Source organism: Callithrix jacchus, chromosome 7 (genome assembly GCF_049354715.1).
Source record: "Callithrix jacchus isolate 240 chromosome 7, calJac240_pri, whole genome shotgun sequence".
Classification (NCBI taxonomy): domain Eukaryota; kingdom Metazoa; phylum Chordata; class Mammalia; order Primates; family Cebidae; genus Callithrix; species Callithrix jacchus.
This window is the reverse complement of record NC_133508.1, coordinates 67,844,787-67,870,963: the sequence shown is the minus strand read 5'-3', so window position 1 is coordinate 67,870,963 and position 26,177 is coordinate 67,844,787. Positions and strand designations below refer to the sequence as shown.

The 26,177-nt window shown below is 48.8% G+C and overlaps 1 protein-coding gene across 2 annotated transcripts in view; it reads left to right on the top strand.

Moving 5' to 3' along the window:
- Positions 1 to 26,177, top strand: part of NKAIN1 (sodium/potassium transporting ATPase interacting 1) — a 59,230-nt gene that overhangs the window by 2,806 nt on the left and 30,247 nt on the right. Inside the window, exon 1 of one of the 2 annotated variants that reach the window (XM_078331021.1) lies at positions 10,071 to 26,177. This exon is cut by the window's right edge and continues 12,121 nt beyond it. The exons of the other annotated variant lie outside the window; for it this stretch is intronic. The gene's annotated coding sequence lies outside the window, so the exon portion shown is untranslated. Of the gene's footprint in view, positions 1 to 10,070 lie in introns of those variants that run through there. 2 annotated transcript variants of the gene reach the window in all.

Sequence of the window (26,177 nt, the reverse complement as noted above, 5' to 3'; positions counted from 1 at the left end):
TCCTGTGGTCAAGCCATCCTCCCACCTCAGCCTCCCAAATGCTGGGTTCATAGGCATGAGCCACCACACCCAGCCAGGATCTAGGCTTTGAATCCACGCAGTTGGCTAGGTCCTCTGTTGCCTTCTTAATTATAAAATAAGTACTTCTGGCCCTGATAGGTCTGGGGCTCCATAGGAGGCGCTCATGGCTCTAGAGAGAAATGAAGGTGGTAGAGAGTCTCTCTGCCTCCCACTTCCCTTCCTTCATGATTCTCCTTCGCTAACCTAACCCCACTCTTCCACTTAGAAGATCTCACCAGCACTAGAGGCTTGAGTCAGATGAGACCTGGGTGGGATTCCAGTTGTCCCATTTCCCAGCTGGGTGGCTTTGGGCAGCTTGTGAAGGTTACATGAGATCATTTGCAGGGGGGACTTGAAAATTGCTCTCTTGGCTCTGTTGCACTATCTGGGCTGATTGCAGAGTGGGGCGCTCCAGCTGTCACTAACCCCCAGGAGCTCCCACTACCTGTCACCTTCCATAATGTGCTCCTGGGATGTTGGAATTCACCAGCCTGGGGAGAGAAGGGAGTCTTGGTTTTCTCATCCAAGGGACTAAGGGAAAAAAAGAGGCTGTTGAATATCTTTCAGCAGAAAACAGGAGGAACTATGTCATTTTTATTTTTTAAATGGAGTTTAATCATTACAATAAATCAGGCCAATTCGAAACATTCTTCCTCAGTTGGGATAGATGTGATTTGGGCAAGGGAGTGAGGTGTGAGGGTGGAATGGGGTTTAGGGGAAGCAGGTAGGGACTGTGCCTTTCAGATGGATAACTGTCAGATAGTAGTTAAGGCTCTGGAGTTTGACAGGACAGACCTGGCTTCTAGTCCTGGCTTGGTCACCTTTTGACTGTGCAATTTGGGGCAAGTTGCTTACCCTCTCTGAGCCATAGTTTTGTCATCTGTTAAATGGGGCGAATATAAAACAGTTCCTAATCCTTAGGGTTGTTGTGAGGATTCAACTTCTATAATGAATGTAGCCCTGTGCCAGGTACAGAGTGAGTACTCATCAAACTGCAGCTTATTGTTATCTTAATGATTCATATCATGAGATGTGTCTGTGGTATTGTAGTCCATACATATCCAGGTGACACCCTGCACTGTCCTTGTGGACTGTCCTTTGTAGGAAGTAGCAGGTGGTTGGGCACTGAGCTGAGAGGCAAAAGACTTAGATTCAAGCCCTGCTCTACCTCTGACGTCCTGCAATTTGGGGCATGTCTCTTCCCCACTCCAGGCCTTGGTTTTTCCATCTGTAAAATGGGAGGAATTACTGGTCTCGCTTGCTGGGATCCTACCAGCTCTACCTGTCTGGAACTCAGGATGATGCCTGGGCCGGCATGCCTCGTTTATTTATTTTTTATTTTTTTTAGAGATAGGAGTCTCGCCATGTTGCCCAGGCTAGAGTGCAGTGGCAATCATAACTCACTGCAGCCTCAAACTCCTGAGCTCAAATGATCCTCCTACCTAAGCCTCTCAAATAGCTGGGGCTACAGGTTCATGTCACCACACCCGGCTTTGGCACGGCAGTTTTGTTGAATCTTGGGTCCCTTGCTTTCCTGGATTCTTTTTGGCGTATCATCTTGAAATGTAATTAACATGTTCACCCTCTAATTTTTTTTTTTTTTTTTTGAGATGGAGTCTCACTCTGTGGCCCAGGCTGGAGTGCATTGGCATGATCTCGGCTCACTGCAACCTCCGCCTCCTGGGTTCAAGCAATTCTCCTGCCTCTGCCCCCTGAGTAGCAGGAATTACAGGTGCACGCCACCATGTCTGGCTAATTTTTGTATCTTTAGTAGAGACGGGATTTCACCACATTGGTCAGGCTGGTTTTGAACCCCTGACCTCGTGATCCACCCATCTTGGCCTCCCAAAATGCTGGGATTACAGGCCTGAGCCACTGCGTCTGGCCACACCCTCTAATTTTTAATACTGTGCCTTTTCTCTCCCCTTTCCAAACCCAGCTTTTCCTAGTCCACCTCCTTTCTGAAGCCTTACAGGCCACTCTGTTCTTCCTGGAAGGGTATGAACCAGTGAGATTTGCCCTAGGGAATCATCATCAATTTCTTCATCATCATCATTATCATTCCTATTTCGGGAGTCCTGTGCTTAGCAGTTTATATGCATTACCTCATTTAACCAAATGAGCATACATATGTAAAGTGCTTGGCAAAGTGCCTGGTACATGTTAAATGATCAATAAACATTAGCTCTTTTACTGTTTTCATCCTTCTTCTTATTGAAGTTCCACACGATGGGATAGATGTGTTTATTATCCCTTTTTTCAGGTGAGGAAATTGAGGTTCAGAGAGGTGCGAGGTTTGCCCAACCTCACTAAGCTAGTCAGTTACATAACCAAGATGTGAGGACTCTTCTGTCTGAACAGAGAGCTGCCCTCTCAGCCCCACGCTACTCTGCTGCTCACGTTTAACGTGTCTAATCCCAGACAACTCCAAGCCTCGGTTTCCTCATCTGAAAATGAAATAGTACTGTTTCTTCAGTAGGCTCATGCGTAGTGCCTGCACTATGAGCCAGTGAGTGCCCAGTAATAGATCAATGCCATGGTTGTTTCTGTCCCAGCTCTGTGTGACCTTGGACGCATGCAATCACTCCTCTGGCCACAGTTTCTGCCTTTGTAAAAGAGAACTCGACCTTGCAGAGTTCTAGAAAGGGCTGCCTTGGCCAGGTGCCAGACACATAGTAGGTACTCAGAAAAATGCTGGTTTCATTCTTTTCCCTTCTAGAAAGCTCTTTGTTTTCTGGCAGGTGGGGGTGGAGGGGGGGGAATGTAGCTTCCAGCTGAGCTTCGAGTGAGTAATGGTGTGAAACGTGGTCAACCTGATTGATGTCGTTATTAGCAATATTGATGGTGAAGACTGGAGGGAAATGGGCTCCAGCAGGGGCCTGCGCTCTGGAGCAGCTGCAGCTGCAGGCTCAGGGCTTCCTCGGGAGGGTCTGCCTCTGCTTGGGGTGCTTGAGGTCCTTGGGCCAGGTATCAGAGTCAGGAGCATGAAATTATGCAGGCCACTGGCCCATTTGTTGCTCATACCCCTTTGCATGGGAGTGGGGGTGGGTGTGGGTGATCAGATTCCTTTTTGGATGAACAGACTGAGGCCAAACTGTTCTCAAGCCCCTTATGAGATGGGCAGAGCAAGGTAGAATGGAGAAGAGGGCCTTCAGGGGACCTGGGGATGGCCCTGGTTCTGCTCCTTTGTAAGGGTTGGTGGGTAGATGCTTTTTAAATTAGCAGCCTGTAAATGGCAGCTTCTCTGAGATCTGGCACAGGGGCTAGGAGCACTACATCTGGGATCAGGCAGACATTACTGCTCTGCTTTGTGACTCCCAGGAAGTTCTGTACCCTCTGAGCCTCTGCCTTCTTACTTACAAAGCGGTCAGAACAACAGCTTCTGAGCCCATGGCAGTTTGGGTAATTCGCAAGCTGATGCCGGGATAGCCAAGTATGGTGCCTGGCCTAGGAAAGTGCTCTCCAGGGCTATATTTTGCCTTGAGACTTGGACAAGTCACATCACAGTCAAGTCAAGTCTCATCTCTGCCTGTATTAGAGGATTTCGTGATCAGGGTCATTCCCACAAACACTCCAATTCTTCTTTATGTGGAAAATATAGGGCCGAGTGTGAAATTTAAATAATGAGAATTTCTTTTTGTTTGGTGTCTGCTATGAGCCAGGCATTGTGCTAGGCATTTTATATATGTCTCTTGCTACTATGTGGCTTATTCATGGCCACATAAATGGTAGGTACAGAATGAGGATTCAGACTCAGATCTGGGACTCCACAGCTTCTCCCTGCATGCCCCATTGCCCTCTGCTAATATTGTGGGATGATGGAGTGGAAGCAGGTGGAGAAATCCAAACCTTTCCTCAGCCATAGGGTTTCCTAGCCAGATGCCAAATCTGACTGCCTATTCAGATGTCCCCTCTCCCCATTCTACCAGCCCCAAGGCTCTGTGCTGGACTTAAAAGAGCTGCGATGCATGGCCAGGTGCAGTGACTCACACCTGTAATCCCAGCACTTTGGGAGGCCAAGGCAGGTGGATCACTTGAGGTCAGGGGTTTGAGGCCAGCCTGGCCAACATGATGAAACCCTGTGTCTACTAAAAATACAAAAAATTAGCTGAGCGTTCTGGTGGGCGCCTGTAATTCCAGCTACTCAGGCAGCTGGGGCAGGAGAGTCACTTGCCCGGGGAGGCGGAGGTTGCAGTGAGGCAAGGAGCTGTGATGCAGATTGAGAAAACCAGGGAATAAACTAACCCATATCTACATCTGATACATCCTCATAACAACTCTATGAGATACATGTGGTTTGTTTGTTTGTTTGTTTGTTCTTTTGAGACAGAGTTTTGCTCTTGTTACCCAGGCTGGAGTGCAATGGCGCGATCTCGGCTCACCGCAACTTCTGCCTCCTGGGTTCAAGCAATTCTCCTGCCTCAGCCTCCCGAGTAGGTGGGACTATAGGTTCTCGCCACCATGCCCAGCTAATGTTTGTATTTTTAGTAGAAATGGGTTTTCACCATGTTGACCAGGATGGTCTTGATCTCTTGACTTTGTGATCCACCCGCCTCGGCCTCCCAAAGTGCTTGGATTATAGGCGTGAGCCACTGCGCCAGGCCGGGATGTGTAGTTTTTATACCCATTAACTGATAGACATACCGAGGCTCAGAAGAGTGAAATGACATCTCACCAAGGAAACAGGAGATAACAGTCTGGGCCTCAGAGTAGTCATCAAGGGGAAGGGGTTGGAGAACAATTGTTATAAAATGTGGACCAAGCAGAGATAGTCAGCTCTGATCACTGGAATGTTCTCTCTAGTCCTCTTTTTTTTTTTTCTATGCAGTAGACGATTCCCAAACTACTCTCCTCTAGTCTTAAGGAGAGATTGGTAACAGGAAGACAGACTAAAGCTACAGGTGTATTTTTAAAAACTAGTTCCAAGCCAGGTGCAGTGGCTCACATCTGTAATCCCGGCACTTTGGAAAGGCAAGGTCAAGGATTGCTTGAGCCCAGGAGTTTGAGACCAGCCTGGGGAACATAGTGAGAACCCCATCTCTCTCTATATATAAAAAAATTGTAGGCTGGGAGCAGTGGCTCATGCCTGTAATCCCAGCACTTCGGGAGGCCAAGGCGGGCGGATCACCTGATGTCAGGAGTTCAAGACCAGCCGGACCAACATGGTGAAACCCTGTCTCTACTAAAAATACAAAATTAGCCAGGTGTGGTGGTGCATGCCTGTAATCCCAGCTACTTAAGAGGCTGAAGCAGGAGAATCGCTTGAACCTGGGAGGTGGAGGTTGCAGTGAGCTGAGATTGCACCATTGCACTCCAGCCTGGGCAATAAGAGCGAAACTCCAGCCCATAAAAAGAAAAAAAAAAAAGTAAAAAATTAGCTGGGCATGGTAGCATGCACCTGTGGTCCCAGCTACTGAAGCAGAGGTGGGAGAACTGCTTTTGCCCCGGAGGTTAAGGCTGCCTGCAGTGAACCATGATTGTGACACTGCACACTACAGCCTGGGCAGCACAGGAAGACCCTGTCTCAAAAAAAAAAAAAAAAAAAAAAACTAATTTAGCCAGGCACAGAGAGACAAACTTCAGATGTTCTTATTTGTGCGAGCTAAAATTTAAAACAATTGAACTCATGGAGGTAGAGAATAGAATGAGAGGGCCGGGCATGGTGGATCACACCTGTTATCCCAGCATTTTGAGAGGCTGAAGTGGGTGGATTGCTTGAGCTCAGGAGTTTGAGACCAGTCTGGGCAATATGTGAGACCTCGGCTCTATTTAAAAAAAAAAAAAAAAATTCTGGCCGGGCACAGTGGCTCACGCCTATAATCTCAGCACTTTGGGAGGCCATTGTGGGCGGATCATGAGGTCAAGAGATTGATACCATCCTGGCCAACATGGTGAAAATTAAAAAAAAAATACAAAAATCTACTAAAAAAAAATACAAAAATTAGCCGGGTGTGGTGGCACACGCCTGTGGTCCCAGCTACTCAGGAGGCTGAGGCGGAAGAATCACTTGAACCCAGGAAGCGGAAGTTGCAGTGAGCCGAGATTGTGCCACTGTACTCCAGCCTGGCAACAGAGCAAGACTCCGTCTCAAAAAAAAAAAAAAAAATTCTTTAATTAAAAAAAAATGTAGAATAAGGATTACCAGCGGTTGGGAAAGGTAATAGGGGAGTGGGGAGGTGGGGGTGACTAAAGGGTATAAAAATATAGGTCAGATTAATAAAATCTAGTATTCGATAGCACAACAGTGTGACTACGGTCAACAGAATTTACTGTACATTTAAAAATAACTGACTGGGCATGGTAGCTCATGCCTGTAATCCCAACACTCTGGGCAGCCAAGGTGGGTAGATCACTTGAGGTCAGGAGTTTGAGACCAGCCTGGCCAACACGGTAAAACCCCATCTCTAGTAAAAATACAGAAAATTAGCTGGGCCTGGTGGTGGGCACCTGTAATCCCAGCTACTCAGGAGGCTGAGGCAGGAGAATCACTTGAACCCAGGAAGTGGAGGTTGCAATGAGCCAAGATCATGCCACTGCACCGCGGCCTGGGCAACAAGAGTGAAACTCCATCTCAAAAAAATAATAAAAATAAAAACTGAAGAGTATGATTGGATGATTTGTAACACAAAGGATAGACGCTTGATTTACCCTGATGTGACTATTGCACAGTAGATGCCTGTATCAAAATATCTCACGAACCCCATAAATATATACAGCTACTATGTACCCACGGAAATTAAAAAAATTTTAAATTGAAAACTAGATCCAGGCCATGGGGGTGGAAACTGGCTTTAGACCCAGAGAGCCAAGTCCTAGAGCTTTGCCTGCCTTTCCCTTTTTCCCTAGGGGTGTTGATTGATTCAGAGATGAGGGAGAGCTTCAGACAGCAAAGCAAACTTCCTCCAGACGAGCTGAATGAGCACTGAGGTTTTAGAGGAGCTGTGAAGTGTGGTTGCAGGTTTTCCGGATGTACATTGGCCTCCTGGCCTCTCTCAAAGCAACTGGCAAATCGAGAGACAAGGAGGTGGACTGGGAACTGGGAAGAAGCTAGGCTTTGGGGGCAGGCTGGGATTTAAGGTCCAGCTTTGCCTCTTTGTAGCTAGATGACCTTGGGCAAAAAGATCCCTAATCTCTCTGAGCTTCCACCTGCACTTCTCTAAATCAGGATAATAATCATCTGCCTCAGAGAGTTGTTGGGAGGCTTCTTTGAAATAAAATGTGCAGCTGGGCGCGGTGACTCACGCCTGTAATCCCAGCCCTTTGGGAGGATGAGGCAGGCGGATCATAAGGTCAGGAGTTCAAGACCAGCCTGGCCAACACAGTGAAACCCTGTCTCTACTAAAACTACAAAAATTCATCAAGCATGGTGGTGCACACCTGTAATCCTAGCTATGCGGGAAGCTGAGGCAGGAGAATCACTTGAACCCGGGAGGCGGAGGTGGTAGTGAGCTGAGTTAGTGCCACTATACTCCAGCCTGGGCAACAGAGCAAGACTCTGTCTCAAAAAAAAAAAAAAAAGAAAAGAAAAAGGAAAAAAGAAAGAAAACGTGCAGAGTGGGGGCTCACGAAGGGGGCACACTCTTAAATGCCCAGGAAATGAGGCTGCAGGCTCTGCAAATCCAAGTACCCATGGGGTAGGAAATGAGACGACCCCTTTCTCAATGAGTGGAAGGCCAAAGCCAGAGCAGCGCTTCTATCTGTGTTCTTGGTGTTGCTGGACCACAGTCTTCTCTTCTGTAAAATGGGAATAAGAGGCCACAGCTTCTCCTTGCATGCCCCATTGCCCCCTGCTAGTATTGTGGGATGCCGGCATGGAAGCAGGAGGAGAAATCCAAACCTTTCCTCAGCCATAGAGCATGTTACCAGATGCCAGATCTAACTGCTTATTCAGATGCCCCCTTTCCCCCATTCTACCCACCCCAAGCTCTGTGTTGGACTTAAAAGAACTGTGATGCATGGCTAGGTATGGTGGCTTATGCCTGTAATCCCAGCACTTTGGGAGGCTGAGGCAGGTGGATCACGAGGCCAGGAGTTTGACACCATCCTGGCCAACATGGTGAAACCATGTCTCCACTAAAAATACAAAAAAAAAAAAAAATTGCAGAGAGTGGCAGCACGTGCCTGTAGTCCCAACTACTAGGGAGGCTGAGGGAGGAGAATCACTTGAACCCTTGAGGCAGAGGTTGCAGTGAACAGAGATTGCGCCACTGTACTCCAACCTGAGCAACAGAGCAAGACTCAGTCTCCAAAAAAAAAAAAAGGAATAATTATATTACCCACAGTCCATAGTCCCACCTGATAGGATTATAATGAGGGCAACCTGAAATAATGCAGGGAGAGCCCCTGGGTATGGGCTGCCACTCACTAAGAGGGGTTCCAAAACAAAGGCGTGGCCTCTCTGGGCCTCTCTTCCACTTTGTACGGGGAAAAGATTAGACCCATCATCTCAAAGGACCCTTCCAGCTCTGAGTCAGTAATGAGCTCCCTCTCTTCCCAGGTGGAGGTCGGAGGTGCTGCCTGGCCCGCCTTGTGGCAGGTAGTGGGGACTGATGAGGTATCAGGGCCTGGGAGCAGGAGGAGACTTCTGCCTCTGCTGGCTTGCTCCAGACTTTACGCCTGGGTGTCAGGTTGTCAGGGACTCTGGTGACCTCATCTTTCTTTTGTCTGTGTGATTGTCTGCACTGCTCCCACCCCAAATGCCCATGTAGCATATCTGGTTGTAAAATCAAGTCTCAGACTATAGAGATTCAGAGCTGGGAGGCTTGTGGCCCATCACTAACCTCCAGCTCACCACGGGTGAGCTTCTTGAACTACAGAAAGACTAATACTCTTGAGTCAGAGTGAGAATTGCCTCCAGCTAACTCTGTCTGGAGTTGAATTCAGCAAATATTTATCAAGCACACACAAACTGCCAGGCATGATTCTCAGTGCTGAGTCACCTTAGGGCATGAAACATGCCCTCAGCTGCAAGTCAGAATCCCTGGGTTGTGGTACTCACTCGCTGTGCAACTTTGAGCTGGGCCTGGCCTTCTCTGGGCCTCATTTATCACAGACTATGAAGTGGGAAAGGAGAGGAGAGTACTGAACTCTGTCCACAGCTTTAAGACTCTCCAGAGGCTCTGCAGGGGTGGGGGCTGATAACCAGGTGATGAGTTTCCTGTCCCAGGCAATGGGATTTGTGTGTGGCCGGGCATGGTGGCTCACATCTATAATCCTAGCATTTTGGGAGGCTGAGGCCAAAGGATGACTTGAGGCCAGGAGTTGAAGACCAGCCTGGGCAACATAATGAGATCCCCTCTCTACAAACAAACAAAAATTTTTTTAAACCTTGATTTAGTCCAATACAAAAACATTTTTTAATTCGCTGGGCATGGTGGTGCCTGCCTGTGGTCCTAGCTACTAAGGTGGCTGCGGTAGGATGATCACTTGAGCCCGGGAGGTCAAATGTGCAGTGAGCTGAGATCACACTGCTGCACTCCAGCCTGGGCAACACAGCAAGACCTGTCTCAAAAAAAAAGAGAAAGGAAAAGAAAGAATTTATGTGTATTCAATGATGAATATTTCTGTGAGTTCACCATGTCCCCTTGCCTTAGCATACTCCTTACCACCTACCTCTAATCACAGGGCCTGGTGAGCTCCTGGTACAGGCAGTAGAGGAAATGGAAATCTATAGGCATTTTACTCCCTTGCCTGCTCTGGCCACCCCTTACCCTAGAAGGGCAAAAATTCTGAGATTTTCAGGGTAAGGATTGGTTCCTAAGCCTCTTTTTGGGGGGAGGTGGGTATGTTCTGCAGCCCCAGCCTGAACCAGAGATGTGGGTTTTCAATTACACAATTAAATGCACAATTAGGCATAATTACCAGTGCTCAGAGCCCGAGACTGCTCATAATAGGCGTGTAATCTACTGCAGCCTCTGTTTATACTACTCAGCGCGCTCCCTAATGATGCCAGGATGCCTTCACACTGCACTGTTGCCATGGAGACAAGCCCGCCACCACCATGCAAAGCTGACAAATGGTGTTCTGGTCCTGGGCCTTTGGATTGTTTCTGAGGCTTCTAACAGCCAGCACTGGAGTGGAGGAACTGGTCAGGGGGCCAGGAAGGTGGGGCAGCCCTCCCTGTACTCTGACACACCCCACTCCTTCAGGCCAATGTTGGAGCCACCAGGGAGGAGAAGGGAGGGGAGCATCAGCCACCTCTCACCCCCGGAGTCCTCAAGCCATGAGCAAGATGGCCCGGGGCCATGAGAGGTCTTGTGTTTATCTATTTATACATCTCACACTACCGGGGAATTGGAAGTCTGGACAGGGGGGTCCTGCTTACACCTGGTTCGCCAATAGGCCTGGCTCTGCTGTGAACTGGCTCTGTGACCTTGGGTAAGTCCTTGGGCCTCCTGGGGGCTCTGCTTCCCCATATATAAAATGGACTGCAGGGTCTCTGCACATGGCATAATCTAATAGAGAAGATTTACTGAGCACTTATGACCTGCCTCATTCTGCTGTAACTGCTGTACCTGGAGTGGCTCATTCATCCTCGTGACACCCCGTAGGGTGGGCACAGCTACTGTCTCTACCAAAGCAGAATCTGAGTCTGAGAGCAGTCATATCCAGCAGTGGCAGAGCTGGGATACAAACCCAGGTCCCGCCCTTACCCCAATGCCACATGGCCTTGCACGTGCCACCTGAAGTCATCCTCACAACAGACCTAGAGGTGAAACTGTCACAGCCATTTCCGTTTCCTAGATGAGGACTCTGAGGCTCAGAGAACTGAAGTTACTTGTCCAAAGTCATGCAGCGAGGCAGCGGCAGGGCAGGCAGAGTCTGGCTGATGCCAACAGCCAGGTTTCCTACCTTTGGCTTCTTAGTGGAAGTCATAAAGGGGTAAAAAGATTTCCTTTGGCTGGGCATGGGAGCTCACACATCTAATCTTAGCACTTTGGGAGGCCAACATGGGCAGATCACTTGAGACCAGGAGTTTGAGACCAGCCTGGCTAATATGATGAAACCCTATGTCTACTAAAAATATAAAAATTAGCTGAGTGTGGTGGTGTGCACCTGTAATCCCAGCTACTCGGGAGGCTGAGGCACAAGAATTACTTGAACCCAAGAGATGGAGGTTGCAGTCAGATGAGACTGTGCTATTGCACTCCACCCTGGGTAACAGAGCGGGACTCTTATCTCAAAACAAAAAAAGGTTTTCAACAAGCACATACCATGGAGCCCCGATATCCCCGTCTGGCCTGGTCCCAGCCACCGAGGAGTCAAGGAGTCCCAGGGTCCCTCAGACCCAGCATTTCACTTTGACCTTTAAGGAAATTTTGGTCTAGTTCTTCCTCTATCAGCCCACCCCCAACTTGGTCACTAGAAGCGGGACCTGTTTTTACACGAATTTTTTTTTGCTCTATTTTTCTGTAATTCAGCACATTATTTATGGATACCTGCCATGTGCCAACCCCTGGGGACACCGATGGATCAGACAGTGGGTTCAAATCCTGGTGCTTAACGCGTGATTCTGGGCAAGTTGCTTGACCTCTCTTTGCCTTGGTTTCTTCATCTGTAATGAAGGTGACAGCTGTTCCTTGCAGGGTTTTGGTAATGTTAGCAATAACAACTACCACCTATCAAACACTTCCTATGTGCCAGGCACTCAGCTAAACCTGTTATATTCCCTGCGTGAAGCTTCTTAACATAATCTGTTATTCCCATTTAACAAATGAAGCAACTTGAGGCTCAAAAAGCATAAGTTGAGTGAGGTTAGTGGCAGAGCAGGCACCTGAGTCCAGAGCCCTTGCTCTTCCCCACCCAGTGTCCCACCAGCGTGGAGGTGGCAGTCACCCAAATGTGAGTTTCTCCTATCTCTTTCCTAGAGCCTCTGGCCAGCTTCTCCTAGAGGAATGAAGCATTTGAATGGGGGGGGGGGGTAATCTGAGGGAGGTAGTGCCCACCTGAGAGGGGCAGAGCTCAGGTGTCTAGCTGCCAGACATCTTAAATTCTAGTTTGTCTGAGAGGGAGCTCTCACACATTGCCTCCACCTTCACACTAGGTAGCTGGGGAAACTGAAGCCCAGAAATGGACTATGAGGCTGGATGCAGTGGCTCACACCTGTAGTCTCAACATTTTGGGAGGCCAAGGTGGGCGGATCACTTGAGGCCAGAGTTCAAGACCAGCCTGACCAACAGCGCAAAACCCTGTCTCTACTAAAAATACAAAAATTAGCCATGCGTGTTGTTGAGTGCCTGTAGTCCCAGATACTTGGGTGGCTGAGACACAAGAATCACTTGAACTTGGGAGACAGAAGTTGCAGTGAGCTGAGATAGTGGCACTGCACTCCAGCCTGGGTGACAGAGTGAGACTCCGTCTAAAAAAAAAGAAAAGCAAGGCTGGGTGGTGGCTCACGCCTGTAATCCCAGCACTTTGGGAGGCCAAGACAGGTGGATCACGAGATCAGGAGATCAAGACCATCCTGGTCAACACGGTGAAACCCTGTCTCTACTAAAAATACAAAAATTAGCTGGGCATGTGGCACATGCCTGTAGTCCCAGCTGCTCCGGAGGCTGAGGCAGGAGAATGACTTGAACCCAGGAGGTGGAGGTTACAGTGAGCTGAGATAGCACCACTGCACTTCAGCCTGGGTGACAGAGTGAGACTCCATCTCAAAAGAAAAAAAAAGAAAAGAAAAGGTAATGGGCAATGGCTTTCCCCAGACCACGGTGCAAGTCAAGGATATTTGATCCACAAATCTACATACAGTGCCTGCTGGCTTCGGGTCCCACTCTCAACTCTACCCTTGGCAGGTAGGCACTGCCCCCTTCAGGGTGCCCTTCCATCTAAATGCCTCATCCCCCAAGAGAAGCTGGCCATCCTCCAAGAGAAGAGGCTCTAGGGAAGAAGAGGTGGGAGGAACCCACATTTGGGTGACTGTTAAACCTCCATGCTGGTGGGACACCAGGTGGGGAAGAGCAAAGGCTGTGGACCTAGGCTCCTGCTCTGCCACGAGGCCCTGGGCAGGGCACTTACGCTGCTGAGCCTCAAGTTGCTTCATCTATTAGGAAACTTCTTGTTACCTTCCTTTTAGTCCCCACCAGTCTGTTGGAGACACCTTTGGGGTCTGTGATATGATTCTGTGTTTGTATGCACAGCTGGTATGTTTTTTGTGTTTGTATGTACAGCTGGTCCCCAACATACAGTGGTTCAAGATGGTTTTTTTACTTACGGTGGGTTTATTGGATGTGGAATGCATTTTCGATTTAGGATGGGCTGATTGGGATGTGGCCCCATCGTAAGTCAAGGAGCATCTGTATTCGAAACTGCACACTGCTGCATGCCCAAGCATTTGTGGGGCGGACACTGGCACGTAGAGATTTGCGGATCAATAAACATCCCTTCCGCTTCCTCTCTCTTCATTTATTCATGAACTCTGAACTCCTTGGCTCCAGAGAAACTGCCTGGAAGAAAGCAATTAGAGCATAATTAGAACCATTCCTATCATCAGCTCTCAGAGGGAAGGGGGGGCTGCTGGGGCACGGGGCGGCGGCGGGGAATATCCCCAACCCCTACAGCTGCCCATTCAGCTCCTACTCACCCCGTGGAGCTCAGCCTCCCAAGTCCTGGACACTGGAAACTGCTCTGCAAGGAATAAGGACCTCATCCCTGGAGGCATTCAAGCAATTGATAAGGCTAGGGAGGAAAGCTGTCTGTCTTGCATACTAAGTTAGAATGGATGATCTCCCGGTCCCTTCCTTGCTGAGCTTCTTGGGTGCTCCCTGCCAGGGACTGGGCCAGGGATTGCAAGAAAACTAAAAAGTACCACATGGCTCCTGCTTTCTAGTCGTTTTCTAGAAAACATGCGTTCAGCAGATTGTAGTGAATGAAGACTATAAGGACAATAGGAAATGCAGATTACCTGGAGGAAGCAATTTACAAGGCAGGGTTCATTCATTGCTAGGTAATTAATAGTAATAAGAACAGTACCAGCAGTCAGCGTTTATGGAGCATTTCATTTTCTTTCTGCTTTCTTTTTTCTTTCTTTCTCTATTCTTTCTTTTTCTCTCTTTCTCTTTCTTTCTTTTCTGTTCTTTTCTTTCTTCCTTCTTTTTTGATGGAGTCTTGCTCCACCTTCCAGGTTCAAGTAACTCTCCTGCCTCAGCCTCCCAGGCAGCTGGAATTACAAGCACTCGCCACTATGCCCAGCTAATTTTTGTATTTGAGTAGAGACAGGGTTTTCCCATGTTGGCCAGGCTAGTCTTGAACTCCTGACCTCAGATGATCCACCTGCCTCGACTTCCCAAAGTGCTGGGATTACAGGTGTGAGCCATTGTGCCCGGCCATTTATGGAGCATTTCTGACCCTGGAGCTGCTGCTTTTCCCCAGCAAGTGTCCCACCATCAAGGAGTAGCCACCTGAGAGCAGGTGTTTCTCCCTCCCTGAGGAAAAGTAGGACAAGATGCAGGGAGGTGCCAGGCACTGTGCGTACACTTCAGTTGCATTTCCTCAGTTGATCCTGAAGTACTCCTAAGACGTAGACACTATTAGGCAGAGCACAGTGGCTCACGTCTGTAATCCCAGAGCTTTGAGAGGCCAAGGAAAGTGGATCAACTGAGGTCGGGAGTTCCAGACCAGCCTGACCAACATAGAGAAAGTCCATCTCTACCAAAAATATAAAATTAGCTGGGCATGGTGGCACATGCTGTAATCTCAGCTACTCAGGAGGCTGAGGCCGGAGAATCACTTGAACCTGGTAGGTGGGGGTTTCGGTGAGCTGAGATTGTGCCATTGCACTCCAGGCTGGGCAATAAGAGCGAAACTCCGTCTCAAAAACAAAACAAAAAAAGAGATAGACATTATTATATGGATACTGTCTGCCGTGTGCGGATGAGGAAACAGGCTCCAGTGACAGAGCCTGCCCAACATCACACAGTACTGATTGGTTCAGGACCCTAACCCAGGCCGTTCGGACTGCAGACTCCTTGGACTTTACCCTCTACCAGGTCTGAGGGTGCAGTTGCTCTTTTTTCCTTTCCTCTCTCCTGAGCTTCGAGTTGGGCCTCAGTTGTTCTGAGCTTCCTTGTTGGGGATCCTTGAAAAGCTGTTTAATGTGCGCCTCTGCATCTGTCTCCTGGTTGAAAGGAATGTATTGAGTCCTGTTCCTCTTCCTCTTGCCCTGTGCCAACTGATGAGAGAATGAGAGAGCTCCACCACTGGTGATGGGTCACCAGCCCCAGATGGGTCCATACCCTGCCTTGGCAAAGGGAAGTGAAGGCTTGGCAGATGAGAATCTCCGGCCCTTTGAATGAAGATCCCAATGGATGCAGAGGCCTGGTTTGTAGCCAAGGAGACAGTCCCCGAGCGTTTAGGCTGTGACAGGGAGGGTGTAGCTTCATGATGGGAAGGGGAGGAAACTGCCTCCTGGTGCCCAAATGGACAGAGGAAGGGAGGATGGGTTAGCTGGTCAAGGAGTAACTTGAGACTTGGGGTTAGTAGTGCTCCCTCCAGGGAATGAGGGTGAGGTACCTGGGGACATCGGGCTTCCTTCTTCCCCTACCACGCCTGACCTGAGGGGAGATTGCCATAACAGCCAGCTCCCCAATTTGACCCTCTGTAGGACTGTGCCCCTTTATCTGAGTGACAGGTGGTCACCCTGGCAACAGGCCCTTTGCTCAGCAGGAGTCCCTGACTTCCCAGTATCCACTTCCCTTTCACAGGTGAAGATAGATTGTTCTGCAGCCACAGCAGCTCTGTCCAGCTGGAGGGAGGCTCCATGTCAGGCCAGCTTTTAGATGTGGGTTTCTACCAGCCCCTCTCCAGACTGCCCTGGACTCAGTGATCTTAATAAAGTGCAGTTCTGCCAGGCATGGTGGCTCACACCTGTAACCCCAGCACTTTGGGAGGCTGAAGTAGGTGGATCACCTGAGGTCAGGAGTTCAAGACCAGCCTGACCAATATGGCGAAACCCTGTCTCTACTAAAAATACAAAAATTAGCCAGGCATAATGGCAGGCACCTGTAATCCCAGCTCATCAGGAGGCTGAGGCAGGAGAATTGCTTGAACCTGGGAGGTGGAGGTTGCAGTGAGCCGAGATTGCATCACTGAACTCCAGCCTTGGCAACAGAGCAAGACTCTGTCTCAAAAAAACAAAAGTACAGTTCTGATCCTGCCTCGCCTCTGTTTAGAGCCTGTCCCTGGCCCCTCATTGCCTTCAGGATCAAGTCTGGAGCTGTGTTTCTGAAACTTTAGCGTGCATTAGAATCACTTGGAGGATTTGTTAAAATATGATTTCCAGGCTTCACCCTCAGAGTTTCTGATTTAGGAGGTCTGGGGTGGGGGCCAAGAATGTGCATCTCTGACGAGTTCCATGGTGGTGCTGATGCTGCTAGTCCAGGGGCCACACATTGAGAATTATTTGTCTAGACCAGAGGGACACTGAAAGCCTGCCCTAGCTTGCCTGCTAACCAACACTCACCACTGCCATGGGATGTTTCATGCCTCAGAGCCTTTGCCATTTGCTGTGCCTGCCTCTGGAAGCTCTTTTCTTCTTTATCTCCTAGGCCTGCTAATCCATCATTTCCTCCTCGGGGCATCTCTCTGTACTCCCAAATCCTAGCCACACTGACTTCTTTCTCCGGGCCCTGACACCTTGTACCCTGCCTCCATCACAGCAGGTACTATGCTGTTATAATTCTGCTCTGTTTCCACATCAAATCCCTCTCCCTAGACTGGGAGCTCCTTGAGGCCTGGAATAGTGTCTACTGACTATAGACATGAAGTGTGGCCCTCAGAAGGAATTCAGTGAATGTGTGATGCTTGAATGAACCCCAAGAGCAGATGGAAGGCCCAGGTGAATAATCACAAAGTTTCATAGTTTATGCAGCCAGTCAGATATTCACTGGGTGTTTATTTATTTATTTTTTTGGAGACAGAGTCTCACTCTGTTGCACAGGCTGGAGTCCATTGATGCAGTCTCAGCTCACTGCAGCCTCCACTTCCCAGGTTCAAGTGATTCTCCTGCCTCAGCCTCCCAAAGTAGCTGGGATTATAGGGGTGTGCTACCAGGCCTGGATAATTTTTATATTTTTAGTAGAGGCGGGGTTTCACCACGTTTGCCAATCTAGTCTCAAACTCCTGACCTCAGGTGATCCACCCGCCTCGGCCTCTCAAAGTGCTAGGATTAGTCATGAGCCACTGAGCCCAGTCCTGGGTGCTTATTCTGCACTAGGTAGGTGCTGGGGATGCAGTAGTATGGGTGGCAGTGTCCTTGCCCGTGTGGACTCAGATGCTATTAGTGATCTTGTTGGGACACGAATGGTGAGCGCTATACAGGAAAAGATCATAAAAGATCTGAATGTTACAGAGCGGGGTTAGCAGCAGTGGCCAGGGTGGAGTGGAACAGCCTGTGCAAGCAAGGCACACACCTTTTCACAGACCTTACTGCATTTATGTGCCCCTTCCTACAACCCTACTAGGTAGAAACTGTCATCCCTGTTTTACAGATGAACAGTTGGGACTCAGGAGGGGAATTCGCTGGGCCACAATCACAGCCAGCAAGTGGCAGAGCTAAGACTTGAATCTGGATTTCCTGATCCCAAGCTCTCCAACCACCTGGGCCACCCCTGGAGTCCAGGCACCTGTGTGGCCTGAGACCCTCCTTTGGGAATGTGTCTCCAGTGATGATTTACTAGTTCGCTCACAACAGACATCACAGGGGACCTGGGCGGTACCAGAGGCATTAGGGGGCCTTCTGTGGCCCTTCTCTGGCCACGCCCCTTGCCCCAGGGTGGGGACTCCACCAGATCAGGGGACATGTCCACTGGAAACCTATGCCCTACCTTCCCACCCTAGATTCCACCCCAGATACTCAGACCCCCGGAGTCCTCAATCCAGTCAGCCCCAAGCCCACCGTCAGGGCCTGCCAGGGCTTCTCCAGAGGACAGCCTGCGCTGCCGGTGTGTGCCTCTCCACCCATAGACAGGGCCAGCTGCTTGGAAGGAGGGACGGGAGTGGACATAGCTTACACATGTGTCCTAGGGTCCAGACCTGCATATGAGACCCCAGCCAGAAATGGGAACGCTAGCTGGAGCTGGCTTTCCCATGTGTTGAAAGATGCTACTGCCTTCTGGCTCAGAACTCCAAGAAGTCAGAGGGATTGGAATTCACAGCCTGGCCTTCCAGACCATTAAGTCTATTAGAAGACAGAACATATATTTAGGAGTTGGTTAGTTTGTTTTGTAACTTGGGTATTCAGGCATGTGAGGTGTACACCTACACTGGTGCTCCTGCCCTGGTCCACAAGGCCCCAGTGCTAGAGAAGGGTCTCGACTTGGGGATGGGATGCAGGCCCGGACTCCCCTGGGTGTCTGATCAGCCTCGGGTGATGCCAGCTGCTCTGCCTGTCTGCTGGTCAGCAGCCCCATGAGCCATCTGAGCGAATTGCCGTCCCCAGGCTGCCACTGGCTGTCATCCTCAAGACAGGCCACCAGAGACAGGGATCATCCACTAAACTGAGAGGCTGTCTGGGGCCCAGCCTGGGAATCACACCGTGGTTGTCGACTGTGACAGGCTGGGCTGGTTGGTGTCAGAGACCAATAGGACAGGAAGTGGGGAGTAGGGTACGGGGGCACAGTTTATCAAAGCCTGTTATGGCCGAATGCTTGATGCACCTGGTCAACTCTCACCCTCCCGGCAGCACCAGGTGATGGTACAGTTTCCTCCCATTTTGCAGAAGAGGAAGCTGAGGGTGTGGAAATCCTGCATCTGTTACTTCCTAAAAGTGTGAACAGAGGCAAGTTGCCCAGCCTCTCTGAGCTTAGTTTCTTCATCTGTAAAGCAGAGATGACTGTACCTGAGTGTAGAGCCACCGAGCACATTCAGTTAGAGAATCCATGAAATGCACTTGGCACAGCACCTGGCACTTAGTTAAGGTTTAGAAAATGGTAGCTGCAGCCGGGTATGGTGGCTCATGCCTGTAATCCCAGCACTTTGGGAGGCCAAGGTGAGTGGATCACGTAGTCAGGAGATCAAGAACATCCTGGCCAACATGGTGAAACCCCGTCTCTACAAAAAATACAAAAATGAGCTGGGTGTGTTGGCACACGCCTGTAGCCTTAGCTACTTGTAAGGCTGAGGCGAGAGGATCACTTAAGTCCAGGAGTTCGAGGCTGCAGTGAGCTATAACTGTGCCACTGTACTCCAACCTGGGCAACAGACTAAGACTGTCAGTGCCAGGGTGAGGTGGCTCATACCTGTAATTCCAGAACTTTGGGAGGCTGAGGTGGGCAGATTACTTGAGGCTGGGAGTTCAAGACGAGCCTGGCCAGTATGGTGAAACCCCGACTCCACTAAAAATATAAAAATTAGCCAGGCATGGTGGCACACGCCTGTAATCCTAGCTACTCGGGAGGCTGAGGCAGGAGAATCACTTGAACCCAGGAGGTGGAGGTTGCAGTGAGCTGAGATTGTGCCACGGGACTGCAGCTGTCTCAATAAATAAATATATAAATAAATAATAAAAGTCAATGCCACAGGCGTTCCCAGGAGATCAAACCCCACTGATGAGGGCCTTGTCCCTTCTCTGGAAGAAAAGTCCTCTAGCTCTCCTAGCAGGGCAGCGAGTCTGTTAAACTCATGGACCTGAGCCAGGGGACTCGTCCAAATCTTGATCTGCGGTGTGACCTTGGGCAAGTTACTTTTTTGTGTGCTTCAGTGCTTTCATATGCGAAATAGGCTTGACTTTAGGCTCTATCTGGCATGTTCCTTTGAAGATTAAATGAATCAAAGCGTCTTAAGCATTGGAGAGATGCTTGGCATAGGGTAAGCATTAGCTGTGATTCCCACGCGGTGTCACTTGGGGGATGAAAGGAAATCCCACCTGCGAAGAGCCGCTCTCAGCATATGTTCATGCAGACTAGGCCAGGGGAACCAGGCCTTCCTTTCCCTCCTCCCTCCACTCTGGCCACGGGCACGCCACCGCTTCCTCCAACGGGTCCTGCCAGCCGCCTCTGGCCCAGGGCCAGGAAATGATTATTCCTTTCCCTTCCCCGGTGCTCCTCTGCCCTCCCCTTTCATCTTCCCAGCCTGCCTTTGAGATAGAGCGGGGAGAGAGTCTCCTCCCAAGGCTGCAGTGAGGCCTGTAGGTATCTGCGTAAGAGCTCAGTCTCTGGGACCAGACCACCTGGGTTTACTGCAGCTGTGCCTCTTCTCCAGCTCTGAGATCTTCTTCCCTTCGTAGAACGAGGGGGCAGGGGCCATCCCTCATTTGTAGTTGTGAGAATTGAATGACATGGGACACAAAAAGTGCTGGCCCGGAGTCCATGCGCACATCTTAGCCGTTGTTTTTGTTTGTTTTTGAGACAGAGTCTTGCCCTGTCCTGGAGGCTGGAATGCGGTGGTTCCATCTCAGCTCCCTGCAACCTCCTGGGTTTAACGGATTTTCCTGCCTCAGCCCGAGTAGCTGGGATTACACACTCGCCATCACACCCAGCTAATTTTTTTTTTTTTTTAAGACAGAGTCTTGCTCTGATGCCCAGGTTGGAGTCCAGTGGAGTGATCTCAGCCCACTGCAACCTCTGCCTCCCAGGTTCAAGCGATTCTCCTGCCTCAGTCTCCTGAGTAGCTGGAATTACAGGCATGCGTCACCACGCCCAGCTAATTTTTGTGTTTTTGGTAGAGATGGGGTTTCACCATGTTGGTCAGGCTGGTCTCAAACTGCTGACCTCGTGATCCACCTGCCTCAGCCTCCCAAAGTGTTAGGATTACAGGCATGAGCCACCTAGCCAGGAGAATTTTTTGTATCTTTAGTCGAGACGTGGATTCACCATGTTGGCCAGGCTGGTCTTGAACTCCTGACCTTGTGATCCACCCACCTTGGCCTCCCAAAGTGCTGGGATTACAGGTGTGAGCCACTTTGCCCAGCCCTAGCCATTGTTATTAATGCTTGTATTAAAGATCAGAGCCCAGTATTCTGAAGGGAAACTCTCAAGCCCAGTCACTGGGGATACCGCCTCAGAGATGCACTGCTCACGGCCTCTGCCACGATTCCTTCCCACTGCCCAAGCACTCACAGGCCCCAGTGATCTCTCCCGGGGCCTTCAGTTGGACCAGACACCTCCATCCCCCATATATGGTGGATTACCAGGAAAGGGACTGAGGGGAGGGGTGGAGGAGGTGTCATTTATTCCTTCATGCCGCAGGAATCAGAGCAGGAGGCCTGTGCCAACAAGCAAAGTCTCAGTTTAGGGATGAGTAGTGCAGTGCCAGGAAGGATACCAGACTGGCAGACCCCTCCACCTGTCTGAGCCTCAGTGTCCTGGGCCATCCAATGGGGATAATGGTCCCACATCACGGGCGGCATAAATCACCATCTGAGCAGTGAAGTGCTGTCCAGATGTTGGTGTCTGCTGTGATTCTCCACGGGAAAGAGAAGTGGGAAACTAGGATCCGAGCCAAGACTGGGACAGAAAGTAGGTAAGGGGGATCCCGAAGGCCTGGGTGGGGAGGGATTGCTGTGCACCTTTGCCTGCGGGGCTCCTGACACCCACTGCTGTTGCCAGGCAGACTTCCCCACCTGGCTTTTAGTCGGAAGGAGAAGTCAGAAGTGGTTGCTGTTGCCATAGCAGTGAGACTGGTTTTCATCAGAATTTTCTTCCTGGGAGAATCGGTACAAGGAGCTGCCACTAAGTAAGTCAGGGAATTGGATTTTTTTCTCCTCCTACAAGGTCACATGAAGAGTGGCCTCAGCCAGGACAAATGACCTCCGGACTCCTTCCAGTTGCTGACCAGGAACATGCGACTCCCCCCATAGGTGCTTAACGCCTCCAGCATGATGTTTGGCCTTAGGGGCCACTGGAGGGCTTAGTGTCCCCTTTCCAGCCCCAGGCTGCTTTCCCTGTTCAGGCCACAGGGCACAACAGCCCCTCCAGCCCTTCCCTTTGGTGTCCCTCCCTCCCATTCCCCAGCTCTAGCCGCCTAGGTCCTTTCCAGCCCCTCCTATTATGCCTATCTCCTTCCCTCCACGGAACCTTTGCACAGGCACTCACCTCTGCCTGAATCTCTCCCTTTCCTCCTTATCCTGTTACCTCTTCCTTCAGGTCACTTCCTCCTGGAAGTCCTCCTTGACCACTCCCATCACAGCTCTTCTCCTTGGCACCCTTCCTTCAGAGCACTGAGCACAACAGGGATGGGCTTGCACACACACACACACACACACACACACACATGCATGCATACATATTTGTGCACACATATATGTGCATGCGCGCACACACACAAACACTGAATGTAAGCTCTCTGAGGCCAACATTCGTCCCTTTTTTCAAGTTTTATTGAGATATAATTCATATACCATAAAATCGTTCTATCTTAAAGTGTATAATTCAGTGATTTTCTTTTCTTTTTTTTTTTTGAGACGGAGTTTTTGCTCTTGTTACCCAGGCTGGAGTGCAATGGCGCCATCTCGGCTCACCGAAACCTCCGCCTCCTGGGTTCAGGCAATTCTCCTGCCTCAGCCTCCCGAGCAGCTGGGATTACAGGCACGCGCCACCATGCCCAGCTGATTTTTTGTAACTTTAGTAGAGACGGGGTTTCACCATGTTGACCAGGATGGTCTTGATCTGTTGACCTCGTGATCCACCCGCCTCGGCCTCCCAAAGTGCTGGGATTATAGGCTTGAGCCACTGCGCCCGGCCTCAATTCAGTGATTTTCAATGTATTCATAAAGTTGTGCAGTTGTCACCAGTGTCTGATACCTGAATATTTTCATCACCTAAAAAGAGACCCTCAAACCTATTAGCAGTCACTCCCCACTCCCGCTTGCCATCAGCTGCTGGCAACCACTAATCTACTTTCTGTCTTTCTGGATTTGCCTACTCTGGATGTTTTGTGTAAGTGGAATCATACAATAGGTGATCCTTTGTGACTGGCATCCTTCACCTAGCATAATGTTTCAAGGGTCATCCAGGTTGTGGCAGGTATCAATACTTCATTCCTTCTTATGGCTTAATAATATTCCATTGTTTGGATATATCACTTCTTAAAATTTTATTAATTTATTTTATTTATCTTGTTTTGTTTTGTTTTTTCAAGACGGGCTCACGCTGGTCCAGGCTGGAGTGCAATGGTGTGATCACGGCTCACTGCAGCCTCAACCTTTTGGGCTCAAGCAATTGCAGTCCTTTTTTTTTTTGAGATGGAGTTTCGCTGTTGTTACCCAGGCTGGAGTGCAATGGCATGATCTCGGCTCACCGCAACCTCCGCCTTCTGGGTTCAAGTAATTCTCCTGCCTCAGCCTCCCGAGTAGCTGGCACTACAGGCGGGCACCACCACGCCCAGATAATTTTTGTATTTTTAGTAGAGATGGGGTTTCACCTTGTTGACCAGGATGGTCTCGGTCTCTTGACCTTGTGATCCACCTGCCTCGGCCTCCCACAGTGCTGGGATTATAGGCGTGAGCCACCGCTCCCGGCTGCATTTTTTTAATCCATTTGTCAGGTGATGGACATTGGGTTATTTCCACTTTTTGGCTCCCATAAATAATGCTGCTCTGAGCATTTGTGTACAAGCTTTGTGTTAACTCTGTTTTCACTTCTCAGGTGTAGATGCCCAGGAGTAGAAATGCAGGGCAACGTGACCACTCTGTTTAACTGTTTGAAAACTGGCCCATTTTCCACAGCAGCCACACTATTTTACATTTCCACTAGCAATGCATGAGAGTTCCAGTTTCTCTGCATCCTCATCAACATTTGTTATTATCTGCCTCTCTTATTAGAGCCACCCTAGTGGGTGTGAAGTATCTCACGCTTTTGATTTGCATTTCCCAAATGACTATTCTGAGCTTATTTTTATGTGTCTGTTACCCACTTGTATACCTCTTTTGAGAAATTTCTCTTCAAATCCTTTGTCCATTTTAAATTGGGTTGTTTATCTATTTACTGGTGAATTGCAAAAGTTTATATATTCTGGATTTTGGACACTTATTAGATGTATGATTTGCAAACACTGTCTCACATTGTATGGGCTTATTTTTCACTGTCTTTTTTTTGTAACCTCAACAACTTTATCAGTATAACTTTTCACTTTCTCGATGGTATCCTTGATATGCTAACGTTTTTCAAAAAAAAGAAAAATGAAGTTTTTTTATTTTTATGGCTGGGCACAGTGGCTTATACCTGTAATCCCAAAGCTTTGAGAGGCCGAGGTGGGCAGTTTGCTTGAGCTCAGGAGTTCGAGACCAGCCTGGCAACATGGCAAGACCCCGTGTCTACCAAAAATCCAAAAAGTAGCTGGGTTTGGTGGTGTGCACTTGTGGTCCTAGCTACTCTAGAGGCTGAGGTGGGATCACTCCCACCTAGGAATCGGAGGTTGCAGTGAGCCGAGATTATGACAGAATGAGACCTTGTTTCAAAAAAAAAAAAAGAAACTTATCGAATCCAAAGTCATACAGATTTAAACCTATGGTTCCTTTTAATGAGCTATAGTTTTAGCTCTTACATTTAGCTTTTTGACCTATTCTGACTTAATTTTTGTATATGATGTGAGGTAGGAGGGCAGCTTTATTCTTTTGCATATGGGTATCCAGTTGTCCCAGCACCCTTTGATGAAAAAATATGCTTTCTCCGTTGAATGGTCTGGCACCCTTGTTGAAAATCACTTGACAATAGATGTATGGATCTGGTTTGGGACTAGCCTGTTCCATTTATCTACATGTCTGTCCTTATGCTAGTACCACACCATTTTGATAACTGTAACTTTGTCATTGTAAGTTTTGAAATCAGGAAGTGTGAGTCCTAAAACTTTGTTCTTTTTCAAGATTATTTGGTTATTTGGAGTCCGTGTATTTCTTTTTTTATTTAGATGGAATCTTGCTCTGTCACCCAGGCTGGAGTGCAGTGGCACGATCTCAGATCACTACAACCTCCACCTCCTGGATTCAAGCGATTCTCCTGCCTCAGCCTCCTGAGTAGCTAGGACTACAGGCACACACCACCACACCTGGCCAAGATTCTACATATTTCCATATGAATTTTTTAAGGCCAACTTATACATTTCTGGATAACAAATGGTAGTTGGAATTTTGGTAGAGAGTGCATTGAATCTGTAGACCAATTTGGGGAGTATCACCATTTTAACAATATCAAGTCTCTCAACCCATGAATTTAGGTCTTCTTTAATTTCTTCAATCGTGTTTTGTTTTCAGTGTACAAGTCGTGCACTTCCTTGGTTAAACTGATGCTAAGCATTTCTTCTTCTTGATGCTATTGTAAATGAAATTGTTTTGTTAATTGTATGTTTAGATTGTTCATTGCTAGTGTGTAGAAATTCAAGTGATTTTTGCATATTGATCTTGGACTGCAGCCTTGCTGACCTAAATTAGTAGCTCTAGTAGTTTTTTATGGATTCTTTAGGTTTTTTCTACATTCAAGATCATGTCATCTGCAATTAGCAAATAGTTTTACTTCTTCTTTTCCAATGTGGATGCCTTTGATTTCTTTTTCTTGCCTAATTGTCCTGGCTAGAACCTCCAGCACAGTGTTGAATAGCAGTGATGAGAGCGGACATCCCTGTCTTGTTCCTGATCTTAGGGGGAAAGCTTTCAGTCTTTTACTATTAAGTTTGATGTCAGCTGTGGGTTTCCTGTAGATGCCCTTCACCAGGTTGAGGAAGTTCCTTTCTCTTTCTATTTTGTTGAGTGTTTCTGTCATGACAGGGGCTGTGTCTGCTTTTGCCTTCATCCACTGCTTTGTCTCCACTGTCTAGTGTTATGATTGACATCCAATAAATACATATTGGTTGGACAAATCAGATAAGAATGAAGAGGACTCACAATGGCCAATGGAGCCAAGCCTTCCGAGGCCCTTCCTTCAGGGATTCTAAATGTCCATGTCCCCGACTTCAAGGTTGGACCCTTTCTCCTTACTCACCCCTCTCAACCTTCCCCTGACCTGACACACAGACTTGGGTTCTGTTAGAAATGATCTCCATTTCAGATGAAACGGGCTCGGCTGTGTTGACTGACCTATTATTAGGTTTGGTGCAAAAGCAATTTTTTGAAAATAATGGCAAAAACCGCAATTGCTTTTGCACCAAACCTAATAGCTGTGTGGCCTGTGGGTACGTCTGGCTTCTTAGGT